Genomic DNA, 22,336 nt, shown 5'->3' on the forward strand with positions numbered 1-22,336 from the left:
GCTGTAAAAGCAATAATTTCTCCTTCTCTCTGGCTGCATTCTTGTAGCCATTGAGAACTACTGTGCGAGCTGTGATTGGTCACAGCTTGTCATATGGTAGAAGGCTGTTGTGAATAGCCTTGTACCATGTGACCTCTGTGATCATTCACAGATTTTACACGTAGTAAGCAATGATGTCACAAGTGACATCTTGCTTACTACTCTGCATGTGATCACTGATTGGCCAATCAGTGATCACATGATCGGGACCTCGCACAGAGGTCCCGTACGACAATCAGTGTTCCACTGTGTCCGGAGGACACAGCAGGCTCTGAATCGCGATGCTGCACGCTCCCAGGGAGCGCGCACAAGCAGGGTGCGGGGGGGGGGGGCCGTTTATAAACAGCCACCCACCCCTGCACTGCTCCTGTCCGGCCGTTTATATACAATGGCCGGACGGGAGGTGGTCAAAACCACCAGTAGCGTTAGCTGTATAAAGTCACGTTAAAAACACAGGTTTTTCCACTTTTGTAAGCATTTTTGCATTAGCGTTGAGCCGCGTTTGTTTTTAACACACAAAAAAAGTTGTTGCTAAAAAAAAAAAAAAAAAAACTATTATTATTATACAGTATTTATAAAAGCGCCAATAGTTCGCTCAGCGCTGTACATTACAGAGGGGGACCTAAAACGCCATTTTACAGTGTTTACCAGTGTTAGAGCATTTTAACAGCTAAAGAAAATCCTCTGGGAACCCATGGTTAAAGGCTATGGACGCACAGGGGAACATGCTGGGGAGTTTACTGGCTGTAGAAATAAAAACACCAAAACCAGGAGCTGTAAAAACGTCCAGTGTGCATGAGGACTTATACTATGCTTTAGGGCGGGTTCACACTATAGAAACACAGTCCGGATGCGTTTCCGCCTGCGCGTTTTCAACATGTTCCTGTGCGTTTTTGATGCTTTCCAGTTCAATTTTTTTTCCTCTGTCCTTCAATTAAGAGCCAGTTCACATTATTTTCTGCATCCAAACTGCACAGAAAGTAGGTTATATGGTTGTCAATGTCATAATTCACATCAGTGCTTGCAGTTGTAGTGCTACTACGCATGTAGTGTGAACTGGCCCTTAAAAACATTTGTCTTACCTCAAGACAAGGTGGAAATAGGCTTTAACCCCTGGTTCACATATCTGCGTTCCTGCGGTCCGCCTTTTGCACAGGCACGAGAGCCCACTCATTTTAATGGACTCCCATGCCCCGGGACACATAGGGAAGTCCTTGCACTTCTAAAAACGCAGCCCACACGGGAACCTCAGTTCCCAGTACGTTTGCGATTTCCAGTGCGGGCAGTGTGCCATTAGAATTAATGGCACCCGCCCGCGGGTCCACATTCATCTGTGTGGGTGGTATGGCTGCAGAGTTTTGTGTGGGTCCACAGCAGCACCACCCAAACAGATGTGAACCTAGCCGAAGGCTAGGATAACATCTATGCAGGTTGCAGTTGATGTGTTTTTCCGGCACATTTTTGATGCATTTCTTTTGGCTAATAGGAAAGGATGACAGTTCTGTTCATGTAGTGTGACTTTGAAGCAACTTTACACACTGGCACTCAAGTAGCAGCAAAGTCATGCAGGAACCTTTGTGTTCAAAGTCGCATAGTAGGGTTGGGGTTAAGGGTAGCCCTTAACCTTAACATGCAACTTTGGACACAAAGATTCTTGAATAACTGATGCTACTTGACTGCCAGAGAGTGTAAAGTCACATCAAAATTGCACTACATGAACAGAACTTTCCTAATAGGAAAGTATGACAGTTCTGTTCATGTAGTGCGACTTTGATGCAACTTTACACTCTCTGGCACTTATGTATCATCAAAGTAGTGCAGGAACCTTTAATAGTATTTGTTAGGCCCCTTTCAGACAGGGCAGGCCCGTCAGCAGATCCGCTTGCTCAGCAGGAGATCTCTCCGCTGGTCCTCACTAAGCAAGTGGATGATAGGGCTGTGTCTTCTCCACTGCTGCAGAACAGACACAGCCCACGGTTTTTTATGGGGTGGTCAGATGGAAAAGGAGCGCCTGTGTTTCCACCCAACTGTCATCCAATTTGCTAGACGGAAGGGATCCCCCAGCCATCTGTTTTTAGCGTACAGGATCTGAATGGCTGCCAGTGGGCACTCACTGGTCCATAGAGGGCTATGGATGGTCTGATCAGGTCCAACTGAAAAGCTGACAGGCAGACCCAACCGGACCATCAGTTTGAAAGGGGTCTTTGGGTTAAGGATAGTTGTTAGGGTTAGCGTTTCAACCCTAACAATTACCTCTAACCATTTCTAACCTTAACATTTAACCCAAACCTTAGCTCTTAACTCCAACATGCAACTTTGGTCACATCAAGGCTCCTGCACTACTTTGATGTTACTTGAGTGCCAGAGAGTGTAAAATTGCACTATATGAACCAAACTGTCATTTTTCTAGTTGCAAAAAATCCCCAAAAACACAAAAAGTGCAATCTGCTGTGAGGAAAAAAAGTTCCTGATCCTTTCCAAAAATGCACTGGGTCAGAATGCACAGATGTGAACTAGATTCATAGGTAATCATGGTAAATGGACCGTAGTGAGTTTCAGCAAACTGGAAAAGGCACTGAAATCCCTGCATCAGAAAACTGGAGGGGAAGACTGTCCGACGATGGACGTTGAGGCCCACCATCATACAGAGGGCTTTTTAGAGAGATTAGCTGACCTATGACTTTGAGCCCTTAGGGCTGAGTGGAGTCAGGCTGAGGGCCTGTGGGCACCTATTGCAGAAGTAGATGCAGAAGGGTGAGATTCCTCTAACCTCTCCCTAAGCTTCCTACATGGAGGCAGGAATACACTCTGGCCACCTGTAGCAGCCCTAGTCACAGTACACAATGCGGGACCTTAGCGACTGCATTCCTTAAAGGTCAAGCAAGTCATTAATGGCCATTCTCGATAGAAGCTTTATACTACGCAGCAGTGTGGCAAGGTATTGTGAAGTCAGAAGGAAAGCCTAGAAAAAAAAAAAAAATGTGGTGAGACTTTTCTCAGCAGAGAAGACAAGACATTCATCCTCCTAGCACGGCAGAAAAAAAAAAAAACTGAGGCATGCTGGGTAGAGGGGGTTGTATGAAGGCTAGCCTGCAATTTTTCTGTTTGTCAGTGTTCAGTCCCCCTGTCAGAGGCAGCATAACCTGTGTCTGAATTCCTGTGTTCCTCAATCGATGAGAAAGAAAGGCAGTTAGGCAGTATAATGGAAATCTTTTGGATATGTCCACAGATACACCCATTCTATCCCTCTGTTAAAACCCTCTTCCAGCAACTTCTTGAAGACCATAAGCCACCCAAACAAGTATCATACCTAATCATTCTACCACAGGAGTATGCATGGCTTCCATGCATTTTACCCACTGTCCCATTGATTTCTATTAGGTCACGTGTTCTTGCTGTGTTTTCTGAGAGCATTAAAAGTTCTGCATGCCACGTCTTTGGTGTGTTTCAGAAAATGTGTACAAAAAAAAAAAAAAAAAACATGCAACCTAACAGAAATCAATGGGACTGCAGCTGAAATGCACAGAAACCTACACATACATTTATGCTGTGACCAAACCACAGCACACCAGTGCGATTCTGACCTAAGTATATGAAATGCAAAACTGAATAACATCTTGGGTAGTATAGAAAGTATGCAAAACCCTGACATGTCTATAGGCTGAGCACTAACCAAAAAAAAAATCTAACACTCCCACATGCTCGATACCTTCAGATTAGGTTTGTGGCCCAAAAATAATTTATCCCTAATGACCAAGGATTCCTGTAAATGCAAATTCCCCCCCCCATTTAACAGTCTGAGATTTGTGTTCACTACATCAGTTCACCGAGACCTTACTCAACTTTACTAAACTTTACCAAGTGGTATAAAAAAAATGTAACCGACAATGAGAAAAACAAATAAATGTGTCCTTTTATGTTTGAAAGTTCTTTGACATTTTTTTTTAGCTCTTTGAATACAATATATACAGCAGTGTATGATGTTACCATTCACAGTTAAACTACTACGTTACTAAGTGATGTTCTTCTAATAATTCCTCTTAAGAGCTGTAAAACCAAATCAATTTTGCTGCTTATTAAAATCAATACAAATAGGTAAACCTACATCAACCATCTTTGCCCTTTATAAAAAGTAAAAATAAATAAATGTGGTTTTGGAATTTTATTACGAGCTTCTGTGTTCTGCTAGATCATTGCTCTGCTTGTGCTGTTTCCTATAGTGGGCCTGTTCACAACAAATCACAGGACTCCAGATTTACATTTCAATAAAAATAAACGTTGATAGAAAAAAAAATAATGGATAAAATACTAAAAACTGTGTAAGTCTAGGTTCAGGCCTATGTATTTTCCGTTGTGTTTTGCAGAAACACACAGCAGTCCATTTAACATTATTTCCTATGGGACAGGTTCACATCTCTGCATTTTCACCCAGTGCGTTTTTTTGGAAAGGATCAGGGACTTTTTTTAACGCAAGGCATTGTTTTTGGTTCAATAGACTTCAAAAAGAGACGCTGCAGAAACGCACGTAGGTGTTTTTGATGCACTTTAATCTGCAACAAGTTTAAAAAAAAAAAAAAAAAAATATAGCAAAAATACGTGCAAAAATTAAAAACGAAACCGCAAAAAAACACTGCAGAAATGGAACAAACACAAACTGCATAGGTGTGAACCTAGCCTGAATCCTTTCCCGCTTTGATGACAGCTTCTCTTCATTTTGGATTGTCTACCCAATTTACATGACTGGCGTAAACGAGTCTCTGAAAAAACCAAAAGTAGTGGTTATAGTCAAATTATTTTTCATATAAATATTAGAATACAACTGCTATGATAAATAATGAAATAAAACTTCAAAACTAAAGCACAAGTGATTTTATATGAAAGTCTGACAGTATACTTAAAGCCCCACTCTGGGCAAAAAATAATTTTTGACCAGGCTGCCCTTCCAATCATTGGCAACCAATCCTTTTTAAGCTTTTTTTTCTCCCTTACCTTGTGAAACCAGATATATTCACCTACATCCCCGCATACAGGTCCCTTGCTGGTTCCAGGTGGGACCGCTAATCCAGCGCTTCCCATCTTGAGATCCCCAGTCCCTCGATGTTCCCGTAAGGACGACACCCTTTTCCTGCTTCTAAAAGAACCCTGCTGCTGCCCATGTGATAGGAAGTGTGCACGTTATGCAAACACTGATGTGGACAACCGAGAAGTGGCTGTAAGGTATAGGCACAGGCAGAATGTAAACAATTGCTGGAGGCTGCAACCATTGGATTGAGGTAAGCAAGTATGCATCTGTGGAGGGGGAGGGCGGGTTAATTTAGGTGAAGGAAACAAATTAAAAGTGCATTTTGTCTGATTACATGGTAAAGTCATTGGCTCTTTAGCACGATCAGTGATTTACTGGGTCCGATGGACAAAGCTCGCCACACACAAACAGCGTGACCAGGAGGACATCATATGATGTCCACCAGGAAGGAGGAGAGTCCCATCCAGCCATCAATATGCAATAGGCTGGTTGGGAACTGGTTAAAGTGCACTTTTCCTTTAATCCTTTCACTGCCAGACCAAAATTTTCCCCATTTACACACTTTAAAATCAATATTTTTGACTTAAAAGATGAGTTAACCTTACAAAATACATGCACATCTTTTTGCAGGTTAAAAAAAAAAGATCTTTTTAATTTGGAGCCTGTAAAACATTGCACCCACAACCAGCAGATCGCAGGTGCAATCTCAGGCTCCTGCAGACTGTCAGTGTAGCTGTCCGGCAGGCAGGTATTGAATGACAGGAAAAAAAAAAAAAAAAAAACTTCCTAGGAGTGCTCATCAGTGTCGTGGTAGTTTGAGAACTACAAGATGTCAGCAGCAATGGCCAATGGTGGTTGTAGTTCTTACATTCACATTTTCTGTGAATGAATGATGCAAGCGGGTTGTGGCAGCTGCTTAGTTAACATGTTACATCATAAATATGGATATAACTTGTGACATTTTACTAAAGGTGAACTTACCCTTTAAAAAAAAAAAAAACCTACTAAAACACCCAAAACATTATAGATTTTCTAAAAAAAAAAAAAAAAAAAAAAGGACTTGTAGCTGCAATTCTTTTATTTCCAATGACATACACTATGTTGCCAAAAGTATTGGGACACCCCTCCAAATCATGGGATGAAGGTGTTTCAATCACCTCTATGTCCACAACTGTATAAAATCAAGCACCTAGGCATGCAGACTGCTTTTACAAACATTTGTGAAAGAATGGGTTGCTCTCAGTAGCTCAGTGAATTCAAGTGTGGTACCATGATAGGTTGCCGGCTGTGCAATAAGTCCATCCATGAAATTTCCTTGCTACTAAATATTCCACGGTCAACTCTTAGTGGTATTATAACAAAGTGGAAGCAACTGGGAATAACAGCAACTCAGCCACAAAGTTGTAGGCCACGTAAAATGACAGAGCGGGGTCAGCGCATGCTGAAGCTCACAGTGCGCAGAGCCAATAGCTAAAGACCTCCAAACTTCATGTGGCCTTCAGATTAGCACAACAGTGCATAGAGAGCTTCATGAAATGGGTTTCCATGGCGGAGCAGCTGCATTCAAGGCTTACACCACTAAGTGCAATGCAAAGCGTCGGATACAGTGGTGTAAAGCACACAGCCACTGGACTGTAGAGCAGTGGAGACGTGTTCTCTAGAGTTACAAATCACACTTCTCTGCCTGGCAATCTGATGGATGTATCTGGGTTTGGTGGTTGCCAGAACTGTACTTGCCTGCCTGCATTGTGCCAAGTGTAAAGTTTGGTGGAGGGGGGGGGATTATGGTGGAGGGTTGTTTTTCAGGGGTTGGGCTTGGCTCCTTATTGCCAGTGAAGGGAACTCTTAAGGCGTTAGCATACCAAGACATTTTGGACAATTTCATGCTCCCAACTTTGTGGGAACAGTTTTGGGGATGGCCCCTTCCTGTTCCAATATGACTGCGCACCAGTGCACAAAGCAAGGTCCATAAAGACATGGATGAGTGAATTTGGGGTGGAGGAACTTGACTGACCCGAGTCCTGCCCTCAATCTGATGGAACACCTTTGGGATGAATTTGGGCGGAGACTGCCTTCTCGTATGACATCAGTGCCTGACCTCACAAATGTGCTTTTGAAAGAATGGTCAAACATTCCCATAGACACACTCCTGAACCTTGTGGACAGCCTTCCCAGAAGAGCTGTTATAGCTGCAAAGGGAGGGCCAATGAATCCTATGGACTAAGACTGGGATGCCATTAAAGCTCATGTGCGTGTAAAGGCAGGCCGACCAATACCTTTGGCAATATAGTGTATGTGCAACTGTTTATCAAGCCTATATTTTCTGTAAAAAAACAAACACTCACATTAAAGTGATTGTAAAGGTAAAATATAAAAAAACAAACCAAAAAAACATTTCATACTTACCCACTCTGTGCAATGTCTCTAGTGCACTGTTCTAAGATCAGGCTCAGGTAAGTATTAGAGGGGCTGGGGGGGGGGTGGTTGGGGAACAGAGGTACACACTGAAAGTTTTTTTACTTTCATGCATAGAATGCATGAAGGTAAAAAAACCTTCAGCCTGTAGCACCACTTTAAATTTGCTGCACACAAATAAAAAATGTGTCATCCTGCAAAAAACAAACTCAAAAACATCAATAAGCAATTTAAAAACCTTCACAGTTCATCAGTTGAGTTAACCATAACTGAAGATCTTAAAATGAAACCTCTCACTCAATAAAAAAAACTCACGTGGTGCTATAGTATACTTTTCACCCTTGGATTCTGTGAAGACAGCATTCAGTATATTCTGCCGACATGGTTTTTTGGGTTTAGAAAGAACCACCTTTTGTCTTTAGTAGAGTGTACATGTGTTAATGACATCAGCATTCAATGGCAAACAAAAATTCAACTGTTTGTATGTGTAGATACAAAATAAATAATTAGTTGCTGGCCTTTTTTGCAATCTCATACCTAAGGTGTTCTTTAACCAGCTAGGAATGGGGCTCATTTTACCTGAATAATTTTTAATGCGGTGTTGAAATAAATGAGGCCTAGTCCTCAATGGAAATCTTTTTTGTTTGCGGTTTTACTTATCCAGGTTGTTTGTGCTTTGGTAAATGATTGTCAGAGCTTTCATAATACTTCTTGTTACACTTTTTAGTGGAGCGATCTCCCCACCTTTCACTAATTCATGGTGATATTCGTCACAGGAAATACCAAAAGCATACAGGAAGCTTTCATACCTGAAATATATTCTGCAATATGAAGGTAGTATCGGTTTCCCTTTTTACATGTTTGAATTTTTTTTTTAATTCATGTTCTTTTGGTTCTTTCGGGAATTGTAGTTCATCTACAATGGATAGAAGCTCTGCCATCAGCGCAGTGCCCTTTTCTTTCAGGGCTGCCCCCCCCAAAAAAAAACACAAATACAGTTGTAAATGCAAACTATGTGTTTAATATTTATTGAAAGAGAAATTGCATGTATTTTTGCAGTCGGTCCATTCCCTGAAGGGGGAATTTTTTTTTCTCTTTTGTGAAAAAAATTAAAGTGAACACACTACACCCTTACACTCCCCCACTAGTCCTCACTCACCAACCGAATCAGAGCAATTCTGATTGGCAAATGCTGGCACGTGTCCGCTTTGACAAACTGGAATTGATCTGATAGCATCCCTAGGGAAGAAGACAGCAGCTTTCAAACCCTTGAACCATTGCACCAGCTGTATGGGCATTAAAAGCTAATCAGCCACAGAGGTAAATGCAGTTGGGACCAGTAGTATTATTAGTCCACCTTTTCATTTTGTGAAAAGGTGAACTTACACTTAAAGCAGACCTACACTCATACCCTTCAAGCAGTGGGAGACAAGTCAAGTGTCAGTAAATGCTACAGTATATATTGGCCAAAACCCACTGTTTCATCTATTCTACAGTGTCTTTGTTGAACAGCTTTTTTTGTTCCTTAACTCTTCCCCTTAAAGACACTACAGGGGTTGGACAAATTATGGAAACACCAGGTAAAAGAACAAATACGCTACCAAATATGGTGTTGGACCGCCTTTGGCATCCAAGACAGCCTGAATTATCCTGGGAATCGACAAATATAAAAGTCTTGGATGGTGGATAATGAAATCCATACCACTTTCATGCAATAACCATTGTAGTTCTCGCAAAATTGCCAGAGACAGAAGACTAACCCGAAACTTGTTTTCCAAAATTGACTATAGTGGCTCTGTAATATTGAGGTCTGGCAACTGCGGCGCCCAGGGAAGGTGGGAGACTTCATCTGCATACTTGTCAAATCACGATTTGACAACACCACCTGTGTGAATTAGATCATTGTTGTCTTGGTAAATGGTGCGGTCTTCAGGAAACAATTTATACATAGTCACTGGATGATGGGGCCTGCAGAACACCAAGCTAGCTCCCCAAACCATGATAGCGCCACCACCATGCTTTACTATTTACACAAGACAATGCTGATTGTAAGCTTGAGACAGTGTTCGCCACACGTAAACACATCCGGTGGTTGGGAACAGTGCGACACTGGATTCATCGGACCATATTACAGTCTTCCATTGATCGATAGTCCACGATTTATGTGTGCTGCCCCACTCTCTCCTCTTCTGAGCATTAACCACTTGCCTACCAGGCACCTTTACTCCCTTCCTGCCCAGGCCAATTTTCAGCTTTAAAAGCGGTCGCATTTTGAATTACAATTGCGTGGTCATGCAACACTGCACCCATATGAAATTATCATCATTTTTTTTCCACACAAATAGAGCTTTCTTCTGGTCATATTTAATCACCACTGGGTTTTTTTATTTTTTTGAACTATAAACAAAAAAAGGGAACACGGCGCCGAGAGGGAACTCAATGTGAGTACCCTCGGTAAGTAGGCACACCCATTGTCCTGCCACACGGATGAGTTAGGAGGTTGAGACTTACCCGGAGTTTGAGTGCGATCCCCCTGGAGGAGTTTGGGTCCTCTGTGCCCTTTTGGCTGTGGGTCAGCGGTGGAAGTCAGGTGGAGGGGGAGAGAGCGGAGTGTCGAATGGAAGGGAGGCAGACTCCGCCAGAGCCTGAAGGATGCCGGGCGGTCACGTGACCCGCCGCAGACTGCTGGGAGACAGAGAAGCCTACCGGCTTGTAAGGAGCAAGGAGGCTTCGCTCTACTGGAGATCAGCACTTCCCGAGACCTGTAGACCCCGAAGAGGGTGACCCCCCCCGTTTGCTCCTGAGGCTGTGTTGAGCTTACCAAGTCCAGGACTGTGATGACAGATTGAAGCCGCCCCACTTGAGAGTGGAGGAACGTGGAGAGACCAGGAGGGTGAGTGAGAGGGGCAGAAGTAGCAGTTATCAGTCTGAACTGTGATTTGAAAATGGGGAGGGTCAAAAGGTACCCCAAAGAAATTCAATTAAAAAGTATATACCCTCACAAGATAAACAGGCCCCAGAGAGATATCAGGGAATAAGTGGATGATGTGAAATGGAAAACAGTATCAATGATTACTCCAGACTGTCCTTGGGGGCAACTAATATTAGTTAACATATAGAAGGTGAAGACACAGAAAAGGGAATGGATACTGAAATCTCTGAAGAACAAGGGAAGATCTTACAAATGCCCAGAAATAGCAGATATGTTCAAGGGTCTTGAAAGATCTATGAAATAAGAACTGGCGAAGATTCAGAAAGATCTTGGGCAGGTACTGGTAAGGGTGGAAGAGACGGAAGAAAAATAAGACAAACATGCCCAAGACATAGTAAATTTGGAAAAACAGATGAAAGAAATAAGAAAAGAACAAAAGGAACCTTCTATGCAAACTTGAAGATCAGGAGAATAAAGACAGAAGGTGTAATCTAAGGATATGTGGCATGTCTGAGATCTCACAAGAAGATATGATGGAATTAACGTGAAATTGCTTGATACAATAATGGACAGATCAGTATCTGAGTTTCTTAAGATTGACAGAGTACATAGAATTGGAAGATTCCAACAAGAAGGTACAAGTAGAAATGAAAAGCCGAGAGATGTGACTACGATTTCATTACTATAGAGATAAAGCGGATTTCTGGAAGAATAAAAGGAAAAGCAGTAATAAAACATGGAGAAATTAGTTTACAGATCATAGCAGATTTAACCGGCAGAAACACTGACCAGAAGGAGAATATTGAAACCTTTGTTGAAACAAATGAGAAGACAATATTTGTTACAGCTGGGGATCCTCAGTATGTTTGATTGGATGGAAAAACGGTCGCTCTGCAAGTCTGAGATTTCCAGAAGAATTGAGAGACTTTTGTGAGAGACTTGAATTACAGAAAATAGTTATTCCCAGTTGGGAGGAGGGGGTATAAGAGATGGGGGAATAGAAAAAGAGTGGGCTGGTAGCCCCTAGTGGGCGAAGATAATAAAGATAAAACAGGGGTGAGGGGAATCCTCTCTCCCCTCAGACTCTGCCTCTTGTCCTTCTTGTATATGAGAGGGGGGACAGAGAGGGGAATGAGGAATTTTATGCAGGTCCCCCCCCCTCTTCCCATTCTCCCCCGGGCCCTCTCTGGGAAGCCGGACATGGGAAGTGGGATAGATAGCTGGAAATTCAACCAAGGCATTGGGATTGTGGATTGAAGAGGCGTGTGTGCCCTGGGTTTCACCCTATAGTTGAATCGATGGTGGGACTAGGCCCACAAACGATGCATAGGCAAAATACAAGCCTAAGGAGGGGGGGGGGGGGGGGAGGAATTATGGTAGGGGTGGGTGGGGTAGAAGGGAGGGGGTTAGCTCCGTGTTCCTCATGAAGGATGGTGCTATTCTAGTCAGGAAAAATCGTAAGGGAAGAGGCAAACCATTTAAGGATAATTGAGGTCAGCTTTGCGACTTATAATGTTAAGGTGTTGGATAGCCCGGGGAAAAGGCATAAGATTCTTAGAGAATTACAACAACGAGCTATTGCATTGGTATTTTTACAAGAAACTCACTTATTACAAGAAACAAACAAACTTATTCTCTGGATACTACCCAACCTGTTTTTACGCCGACTCTCCGATTAAGCATGCTAAAGGGGTGGCAACTGGTATTGCCAAAAATTTAAGGTTTAAGTTAGATGAGAAAGTGGAGAATCCTGAGGGGCGATTCCTGTTACATATATAATAAATAATATACTGTCCCAATAGAAACCCTGTTGCCCATTTGATAAATACTTTGAGAAAACTCAGGGACTTTAAAAAGGGAAAACTAATAGCTTTAAATTTTTGCAAGGATCCGCAAATCGATACGACGTCGCTTGTGCAGAGAGACGGGAATAAGTCTTTGAAATCTATAGGAAAAGTGTTGCATCAAAGTCAGTTGGTAGATGTTTGGAGAGTTAAACACCCCAACGATAGAGATTTTATGTTCTACTCTCCGGCACATGCGACGTATTCGAGATTAGATTATATATCGTTGGACCATAGATTTTGGAGTCCCTGGTAAAGTAAATATAGAAGTTATAACAATTTCGGACCATGCACCTGTCACAATAAAGTTATTATGGAGAAGAGAGCAAAATAAGTTAAACACGTGGAAATTAAATGAGACACTCCTTCAGGATCATGAGATGGAACTGAGAACAGAAATAAAACAATACTTTGAAAAAAAAAATTAGACCGAAGGCGTTTCAGTGGCAATGGTGTGGGAAGCTTATAAGGCTTATATCAGGGGAGTCTTGATAGCGATTGGGGCCAAGGAAGAAAAAAAAAAAAAAAAAAAAGAACGAGAAGAGATAATTGCAATGCTTTTTAGGGACGTATATGGCCTGGAACAACTTCATAAAAAGATGGACAGAGGAGATTCGGCAGAGTATAGTAAATTAAAGAGAGGAACTATATAACCTAATGGAGGAAGAAACGAGGAGAGTATTTAGTAGGATGGCAAATGAGAGGCATCGCTGGGAAAATAGGCCAGGGAAGTACCTAATGAGAGCACAGAGAAAAAAAAAAACCAATGAATTATATTGAGAAAATTAGAGATGGTAATGGAGAACTGGTCTACTCAACCAAGCATATAGCTTAAGTATTTAAAAAAATACTATAGTAAATTATATAAGGTTATCCCTCTACAGCTCTACAGCCCATAGAAGTAGAGGAAGAAAAAAAAAAAAAAAAAAAAAAAACATATATACTTAAAAGAAACGGGACTACCGATGCTAAGATTAGAACAGTTAAATAACCTTGAGTTATCGATAGTGCAAGAGGAAATTCAGATGGCATTGAAGGATACAACAGCAGGCCCTGATGGGTACACTGAGATATTATAAAAAATTAAAAGATTAATTAATCCCCAAGTTGTGGTTATATATGAATGCATTGGGAGAAGGGATGGAAATGAGGGAGGAATCTTTGCAAGCTCATATTATCATAATACGGAAAGAGAGTAAAAATGGAACCCAATGTTCCAGTAACAGACCTATATCATTGTTAAATATAGATACTAAATTATACACAAAACTCTTGGCAAATAGGTTGACGAGCCTGATGCCGGAATGGATCAGGTGGTTTTTGTCCCTGGGAGGGAGGGTAGGGACAATGGATTGAGAACACTGCTCTTGATTCAAAGAAGTAGAAGAGAGAAAGCGTCGGTCCTGCTCTTGTCTGTGGATGCAGAGAAGGCTTTTGATTGGGAGTTTATGTTAGACACGCTGGAAACTCAGGGGATAGGTCCCAAAATGAGGAAGTGGATAAGGAAATTATATAGTCAACCTTCTGCTGCAGTATAGGGTAATGGAGCATTATCTGAATTTTTTAAGATGTACACTGGGACAAGGCAGGGATGCCCATTGTCTCCTTTACGGTTTGTATTATCTTTAGAATCTCTTTTAGTAATGATAAGGAATAGCATAGCTATAAAAGGGATCCGGGTTGAAGAGATCGAGCATAAGGTTGCAGCGTATGCTGATGACATTCAATTTTATATGGTAAATCCCCAGTTGACACTGCCATACTTAATGAAAATAGTAAGAGTACAGAGAGTTGTCAAATTTAAAAATGAATACAACTAAAACTGAGATCTTAAATATTAATGTCTCAAAATTTGAGCAGAAAGCCTTACAAAAAGAATTTCCCTTTGTTTGGAAGGAAAGAGAATTAAAATATTTGGAAATAAATTTAACTAGCTTTGCAAAAGCTATATAAAGTGAATTATATCCCATTAATAAATTAGATCAAAGAGGAATTAAGGAAATTAACAGTAGGATCCCCATCGTGGCTAGGAGGAATAAATATAATAAAAATGATAATAGTTTCGAAAATTCTATATAAATTCCACATGGTACCTATACAGCTTCCAGGAATGTATTATAAGATAATTAAAAAAATGATGAGGTATATTTGGGTGAATAAAAAAAACAATAATAAGTTATGAAGTGTTATGTAGAAATATAGACAATGGGGGTATAGAGGTTAACAGATATTATTCTGTATTAATATCACGTATTTTTGATTGGACAAATAATGCACACGAGAAAAGTTGGGTAAATATAGAAAACACCCAGACCAGTTTTCTTCTCATGTTTTCATCAATTTTGGAGGGATGTCCAGTTCTTGGTAATGTCACTGTTGTGCCATATTTTCTTCACTTGATAAGGACTGTCTTTACTGTGTTCCATGGTATATCTAATGCCTTGGAAATTCTTTTGTACCCTTCTCCTGACTGATACCTTTTAACAATGAGATCCCTGTGATGTTTGAAAGCTCTCTGCGGACCATGGCTTTTGCTGTAGGATGCGACTAACAAAACGTCAGGAAAGACTTACTAGAACAGCTGAACTTTATTTGGGGTTAATCAGAGGCACTTTAACCACTTGCCAACCGCGCTATAGCTGAATGACGGCTACAGAGCGGTTGTCCAGTTTTGGGAGGGCGTCATATGATGTCCTACCAGAACGCACCCTCGCAGGGGTGCGCACTCGGCGATCTCAGTGATCGCTGTGTCCTATGGATACAGCTGATTGCACGATGTGGTAAAAAGGCCAATCACAACAGCCTTTTACCACGTGATGAGCTGTGTCCAATGACACAGCAGATCACCGGTAAATGCAGTTGCTGGTGATTGGCTGCACTTTCCTCACGCTGTCACAGCACGAAGAAAGTACTGCTGATAACCGGCAATTGTCAGAGGACGGATTGGCACCGATCATCAGGGCCCTGATGATCAGTGCCCAGCAGTGCCGCTCACCTGTGCCCAGCAGTGCCATCCATCATTGTTGCATATCAGTGTAGCATCATCAGTGTCAGCCCTTTAGAACCGCCTCAAACGCACATCAGTAAAGGAGAAAAATTACCCGTTTGCTAAAACCTTTTTTTTTTTTTAAATTTACATTTTTTGCTCTTTTTTGTTTATAGCACATAAAATACCACCAAAATAAATCTCTATTTGTATGAAAAAAAGGATAAAATTTAATATGGGTACAGTGTTGCATGAACGTGCAATTGTCATTTAGAGTGCCACAGCGCTGAAAGCTAAAAATTGGCCTGGGCAGGAAGGTGGTATAAGTGCCTGATAGGCAAGTGGTTAAATGATAGCAGGTGTGTACTGACTCTTATTTAACATGATTTTGAATGTGATTTCTTAATTCTGAACACAGCTACATCCCCAGTTATAATAGGGTGTGCACACTTATGCAACCACATTATTTTAGTTTTTTAGGTTTATTCCCCCCCCCCAAAAGATTTCAGTTTGTTTTTCAATAGAGTTGTATAGTTTATAGATCACATTAACAGGTGGAAAAAGTTCTGAAATTATATGTCTCATTTTTTACATCACAGAAACCTGACATTTTAACAGGGGTGTGTAGACTTTTTATATCCACTGTACGTCCCACCAACACAAAAGCCTGGAATATACCACAGCAGATGGCTTGTAGTTCTCAATGGACAAGTAGGCTGATCAGTGTACATGTACTCCACTGAATCTTCCTCCAGCTTTCTAACTGAAAGCCTGTATAGAGGTAAGGGCAGAAATCTGGAGAGGGAGTTTGCAGGAGCCTGACATTGCACCTGCAATCCACTGATCACGTGTGTAATATTCTGTAGGCTCCTCTGTAAGAAAAAATAAAACATTTTTCACCTGCAATGTATGCATCTGTGCATTTATCATTTTTTACTTTAAGGTGAATAAAGCCTTTAAAGTGTTACTAAACCCAGGACCCTAAATTCACTATCTCTGGTCTCCCACAGTACACAGAACATGGAAGTGCAATTATTTTAGTAAATATAAACTGCTAAATACAGTGTCCAGCAGAGCACATGTGAAAGCTAATAGGATGAGTTTTCATTTTGCTCTAGGAGGTGGATGCAGGACCCCTGATCTCTGTCTGGACAGTGCTCATTGGCCCTGTGCTGAGCACATGCACTCTCCTAAGAAAAAAAAACTGCAGCACCCCTCAGGAATTACAAGGGCCCAGAATGGCCCTTGCATACCACAAAACGGCCCTCGAGGACCTCAAAAAACAGCCCTCACGGACGGCCCTCTGTTGATCGACGGCAGCAGCACTTGTGGAAGACCCTCAGAGCTCCTCACAGTCCTCGGGGCAAGAACTGGTCTTTACGTAACAGAACTCAGAAGCCCCCCTAAGGATCAGAATGGTCCTCACATACCACAGCGCTCCTCATGGGCCAGAAGGGCCCTCCTGGGCTGCACCAGCTGTCACCAACGGCCCTCTGCAGCACCCGTCACGGATTAGAACGGCCCTTACGTACCAGAGTGCAGCACCCCTCGTGGGCCGCAGCAGCCCTCACGGACCAGAATACAGTGGCCCTCCGGGGCCAGACCAGTCCTGCATGGACCGCAACGGTTCTCACGGACTAGAACGGCCCTCACAGGCTGCAGCGGCCCTTGTGGTTTACAATCCAGCCGCATGAAGGTAGGTCGGTACCTCTGTATGGCCTGGGGGAGCCGGGGCATTGATAACGGGTGTAATAACACCGCCCTCCCCCACCCGGCGGGACCCGGACAGCTGTCCCCGGTATGTAGTCACCTCCGCATAATGTCCTCCTCCACCCTAAGAGAAGCCGCCTGATCGCCGCTACCGGACACCGCCACCCTGTACAGCCCGGCGCTCCGCTCCCGGAGTTTGTTCAGCACTAGTGTAGCGGCCCCTCTCTCAGCCATCAAACCGAATCACCCGCCCTGCATCAGCCCAGCCAATCCACACCTTCCCCGCCCCGATGGGGTGTGGCCTAAAAATCTTCCCTTCGCTGCCGCGATCATCCTGTGATCATTATTGATTATTGACAGAAAACTTTATTGGAGCGTCCAGACACGGACATGACAGGAAGAGGGGTAGACGGCGATGAGGAGAGCAGTTAGTGTAACTGCGTTGTGTGCGGGGAGGAGGGGGCCGCGACGGGGCTACACCCGACCCTTCTATGGGGTGTCCATATACAGCCAAGTGGAGGGTTATAGGGATCCGGACGGGACGGTGAGTGAGGCTAGAAGGGGCATGGGCGGGGGGCGATGGGATCTGAGGTGACGATGGAATCTGAGGTGATGACTGACAGAAGTTTGGGGGAGTTGGCCTTAGTTTCCCGCCTCAGACCCTCATCATATCTCCCCCCGGACCCTCAGCAGTCTCCCCCCGGACCCTCAGCAGTCTCCCCCCTAGACAGACCCTCATCAACTCGCCCCCCCCCCCAGGCCATCGTCATTCACCCCTCCCCCCCACAGACCGCCATCACCCCCCCACCTGCACCCTCATCACTGAAACCCCCCAACCATCATTACTTGCCCCTCCCAGACCCTCAGCAATCACAACCCTCAGCACTCACCCCCCACCCTCATCCTTCCCAGCTGTCATCACTCACCCTTCCCATGGACCCTCATCACTCGAACCCCCCAACCATCATTACTTCTCCCCCCACCAGACCCTCTTCACTCACCTTATGTGTAAAGTACCTGCTGACCCTGACCTTGTACAACATCCCACTCAGTGTATCCACTACTTGCCCACCGCCTGTCTGCATTTTACTGTGAGCGGGCGGGCGGCTCATACTGCACAGTCACGTACCTATATGTTGGCAGTGTCTTCCAGGTTCAGGGAGTAAGATTTTTTTTTTCCTGATTGGATATGTTTTGTAACTGAAAGTAAAAAAATATTGTTTGTTGTTTTTTTTTTTTTTTTTTTTTTTTTAAATGTTGGGTCTTTTTTTGTTTTATATAATAAAACTGCAGTGGTGATCAAATACCACCAAAAGAAAGCTCTATTTGTGTGAAAAAAAGGATATAAATGTCATGTGCGTACGGCATTGCATGACCACTCAATTACCAGTTAAAGTAGCACAGTCCTGAATAGCAAAAATGGCCTGGTCATGAATAAAACTGTCTATGTAGATATATATCTTTTTTTTTTTTTTTTTTTTTGATCGCTTGTCTTATAATGGTGTAAAGTTTATAATGTTTGTGACCTGCACTGAAATAGCACCAGTAGTTGTACACCACGGAGAACTGGAAAGTTTAAAATATAGGACTGGTAGTGGCAAAGGAAATAATGTGTTGGTGTTATTGAAAAAAAAATGTTAGTTTGAGGAGGACTGACTGGCAACTATGTCAGCGCGATGAAGGGGGGTGACTAGGCTCTGAATTCTAACACTAACTGACACCGGATGGGAACTCACTAATTGCCACAGACATCTCCAGTGACACTAATACAGTGATCAGTGCTAATAAAAAGCACTTACACTGTACTAATGACACTGGGCAGGAAGGGGTTAACATCTGGGGCAATCAAAGGGTTAACTGTGTGTCAGGGAGTGTTATTGTGTACTTTTTGTTACTAGAGGATGTGCTGGTTTTTATTCCCTGCCTCCCAGGGAGATAAAACCCCGGGACATCCCTGCTGAGATTTGTATTTACATTCACAGATCTCTCTCCTGTCAGTTTCTCCGCCAATCACCGGGTCCTACCTGTGATTCGCTGGCTGGAACTCTGTGACTGACATATAAGGAAGCCAATGACCGTGCGGGTAGGCGGATCGCGTCATTCATGCATTCATTCCCAGAGTTCTGTAAATGGCGAACTGCAGTTACTGATGGCCTTTGTGGCTGTTGGCTTGTAGTTCTCAATGAACTACCAGGGCACTGTTGATCGCTCTACGTAGTTCATTGTTTCTTTGTGTCATTGTGTAACTGCCTGCCCATACGAAGTAGAAGCACACAATGTACATGGGCAGTCTGCAGGAGTCCTGCATTGCGCCCATGATCTGCTGATCCAAGTAAATGCACCTTTTTGTTACCTGCAAAAAAAGATGAGCATTTATTATTTTTTTTTTACAAAGGAGAATTTATCCTTGATAAAGGCTGTGGGTAATGAAATTTGGATTATTTGTGTGGGTGATTGCCGTGGGGCCGAATCTGTTTCAACAGCTGCAACCAGCTACACAGAAAAACACCACACACACTGGAAATGGCTCCTGCGTTGGACTTGCGGGGTGCGATTCCAAAAATGATGCAGGAACCTTTTCCCTAAGTTTCTGGATGTGTGGCAGCCCTCTCAAATAAATGGGTTGCTGTGCCCACAAAAAACACAGCTCGAAAAGCCACATCTGTGTGAACCTAGGCTTGGGGATAAGGCCAGTTTCACACTGCTGGGCTGTGCTTGGCTGCAGTACAGATGTACCCCAGTTTTCATGCATTTTACCTGCAGTTTACCATAGACTTTCTATTAGATCGCTTATTTGTGGTGTGTTTTTTGAAAGTGTATCAAAAGTCCTGCATCCTACACTTTTGGTGTGTTTTCATAAAATCTAATGGAACATCTATGGAAACCATTTGGTTAACTGCGTAAAAATGGTGGGTACACTACGCTGCTGCCAAACCACAGTGCAGCAGTGAGAAACTAGCCTAGAAGAGTGTAAAGGTTAGGGTGGTGGGGGTAGAAAGGGTCTGTTCACATTGCTCACACACTAAATCAGAGCAGTATAATGTGTGGGAAGATGTCCAATTCAGCTGCAGTAAGCTGGCGGTGAGGGGCTCTTCAGCACAGCACATCACACAGTTCCCCATTTATTTTTTCCTCACCTTTAGCTGAAGTGCACTAAGTGGCACTTCATTCGTGTCACTGTACATCAGCACAGTGTGTTGCACTGTTGTTCGGGGACATATGGTGCCATCCAGCGTGCTGCGATGAAAATAAAGCATGTCTGCATTTTATTGCAGCTCACAGCACCACACCCTCCCGGCTGCGTTGTCCTAGAAGTGACTAGTTCTCTTCCAGTGTGGAAAGATGATGGCCACTGCACTGTGTGAATTAGCTTCATTGTAAGTTGGTATGCCTGGTACACGCATTCAGGTTTTTTTCGTTCAAACTAGCGAGCACGCCAGTGCGCATGTGCTGAGTGACGTACCAGTACGTTGTTTAGCCTGTAGCTTCAGCCCATCTGCAGTGAATGTACTGTGGGCGGACGACCAGTGGTTAAGTAGAACTAAACTTCTCTGCCCTCACTCCCTTGACAGTGTCGACATCTTTACCGGGTCCTTTTCCACATTTGTGATTCTCGGCCATCTTACTTGGCTGGGAGTGATGTAACTACCACACATGTGCAGGGGAATGTATTCATTTCAGCACTGAGGTGTGATGAGAATGTACACTGAGCTGTGAATGTGCAGCTCACTGTGCATTCTAAAGAAGAGTGGAAATCCCCCTAAAGGGAACACAGACAGCATTTAAAGTATGACAGATATTCTAACCCGGGGGGGGGCAACCTGTGGCCCACAACAGCTATGAATGCAGCCCAACACTGAATCCAAAATTCACTTAAAAATATGAACTTTTTTTAAAAAATTTGTTTTGTAAAAATTCTTTATCACTTAACGAACACATGCCACCCAAAAAAAAAATTGTGACCGTGTCTCTTTACTGGAGTTTTATAAAGTTTTATCTTCCCAAAGAAAAATCTCCCACTCTTCTCCATCACCACGATTCATGCCATCAGTTTTCAACAGCACCTGTATTTGTGAGCAACTATTTAAGGATGAAGCAGATAAGGGCAAAATTAGAACCAAAATATTTGATGAGCACCTTGAGATTGCATTGAGAATTGCTACTACATACATCGAACCAGATATTGATGCGTTAGTTTATAAAAAAAACCATTGTCAAATATTGCACTAGGTTTAAGTTGCCCTCTTACTTTTATAATAAAAAATGAAGTTTTATTACTCAGGTACATTACCTATACAGGCAGTCCCCAAGTTACAAACATTCGTGTTACGAACGACTCCTACTTATGAATGGAGGGAGAGCTCAGAGGAAGAAGGCACCTCCCTTCGAAACGCGTCACTCACTCCCGGTGGGATTCACATGTCTCGCACTTCAGTGTTCCTTTCTTGGATTTTCCATGCCTTTTATACTGCCATGTTTGTGAGTATACATCTCCTTTTAATAAAATCACAGCTTTTATTGAGGTAATGCACAAGGTTGGTGCGCTTTCTTTTTGTTCTCATTTGCAGTATTTGTTGGGCTTCCCTAGCTTTAAGAGCTGTAAAACCTTTGATCTGTTGGTGGACAAACTTCCCTAGTGGTTGGTTGATCCATCCACCCACTCCTGATCTGGGTCCCTTAGCACAGGAGGCATTGTTTCTGTTTTCACCTATCGTGTTCAAACCTGGGGACTGCCTGTATCAGTGATTGGTAACTTGTGATCTGCCAACTTTTTCTGCTTATCAGTTATCCTTACTGTGAGTGTATTTTATGTTTGGACCAAGACAATTCCTCTTCTTCCAATGTAACCCAGGAAAGTCAAAAGGTTGGACACCCCTTTCCTAACCCCCTTTATCCAAAATTAAAACTTGTATTGTACCATGGGGTACCCCTACAGTGGGAAGGTGGTGAAGGAAGTTAGGTCAGTGAATATACCTTGCTGGGGGAGGCTGTATGATGAAGGGCCTGTTTTTGGGGTTAAGCTTACTGTTAAGCGATTAGGGGGGTAATGTTAGGTTTTTAGGTTACTATCATGTTACACATGCTTTGTTGTGTGTTTGCCTCTAAAGGATAAGTTCACATTTTTATAACAAAAAAACATATACACATCTTTTTGCAGGTAAAAAATGTGCATTTATTTATTATTTTTTACACGGCAGCCTGTAAAACATTGCACCTGTCAACAGCAGATTGTGGATACTGCAGACCAGGATCCAGGATCAACTGTGTGCCTGTACCTCCAGTACGAGCCGACAGTTACTGATGAGTAGGAAGAATCAAAGAACTACGAGCGCACTCACCAGCGTTCTCGTAGTGTGAGCAGGTACTGTACTGTAACATGTTTATCC

Source organism: Staurois parvus, unplaced genomic scaffold (assembly GCF_062004578.1).
Source record: "Staurois parvus isolate SC_StPar_1 unplaced genomic scaffold, SC_StPar_1.0 ptg001065l, whole genome shotgun sequence".
Classification (NCBI taxonomy): domain Eukaryota; kingdom Metazoa; phylum Chordata; class Amphibia; order Anura; family Ranidae; genus Staurois; species Staurois parvus.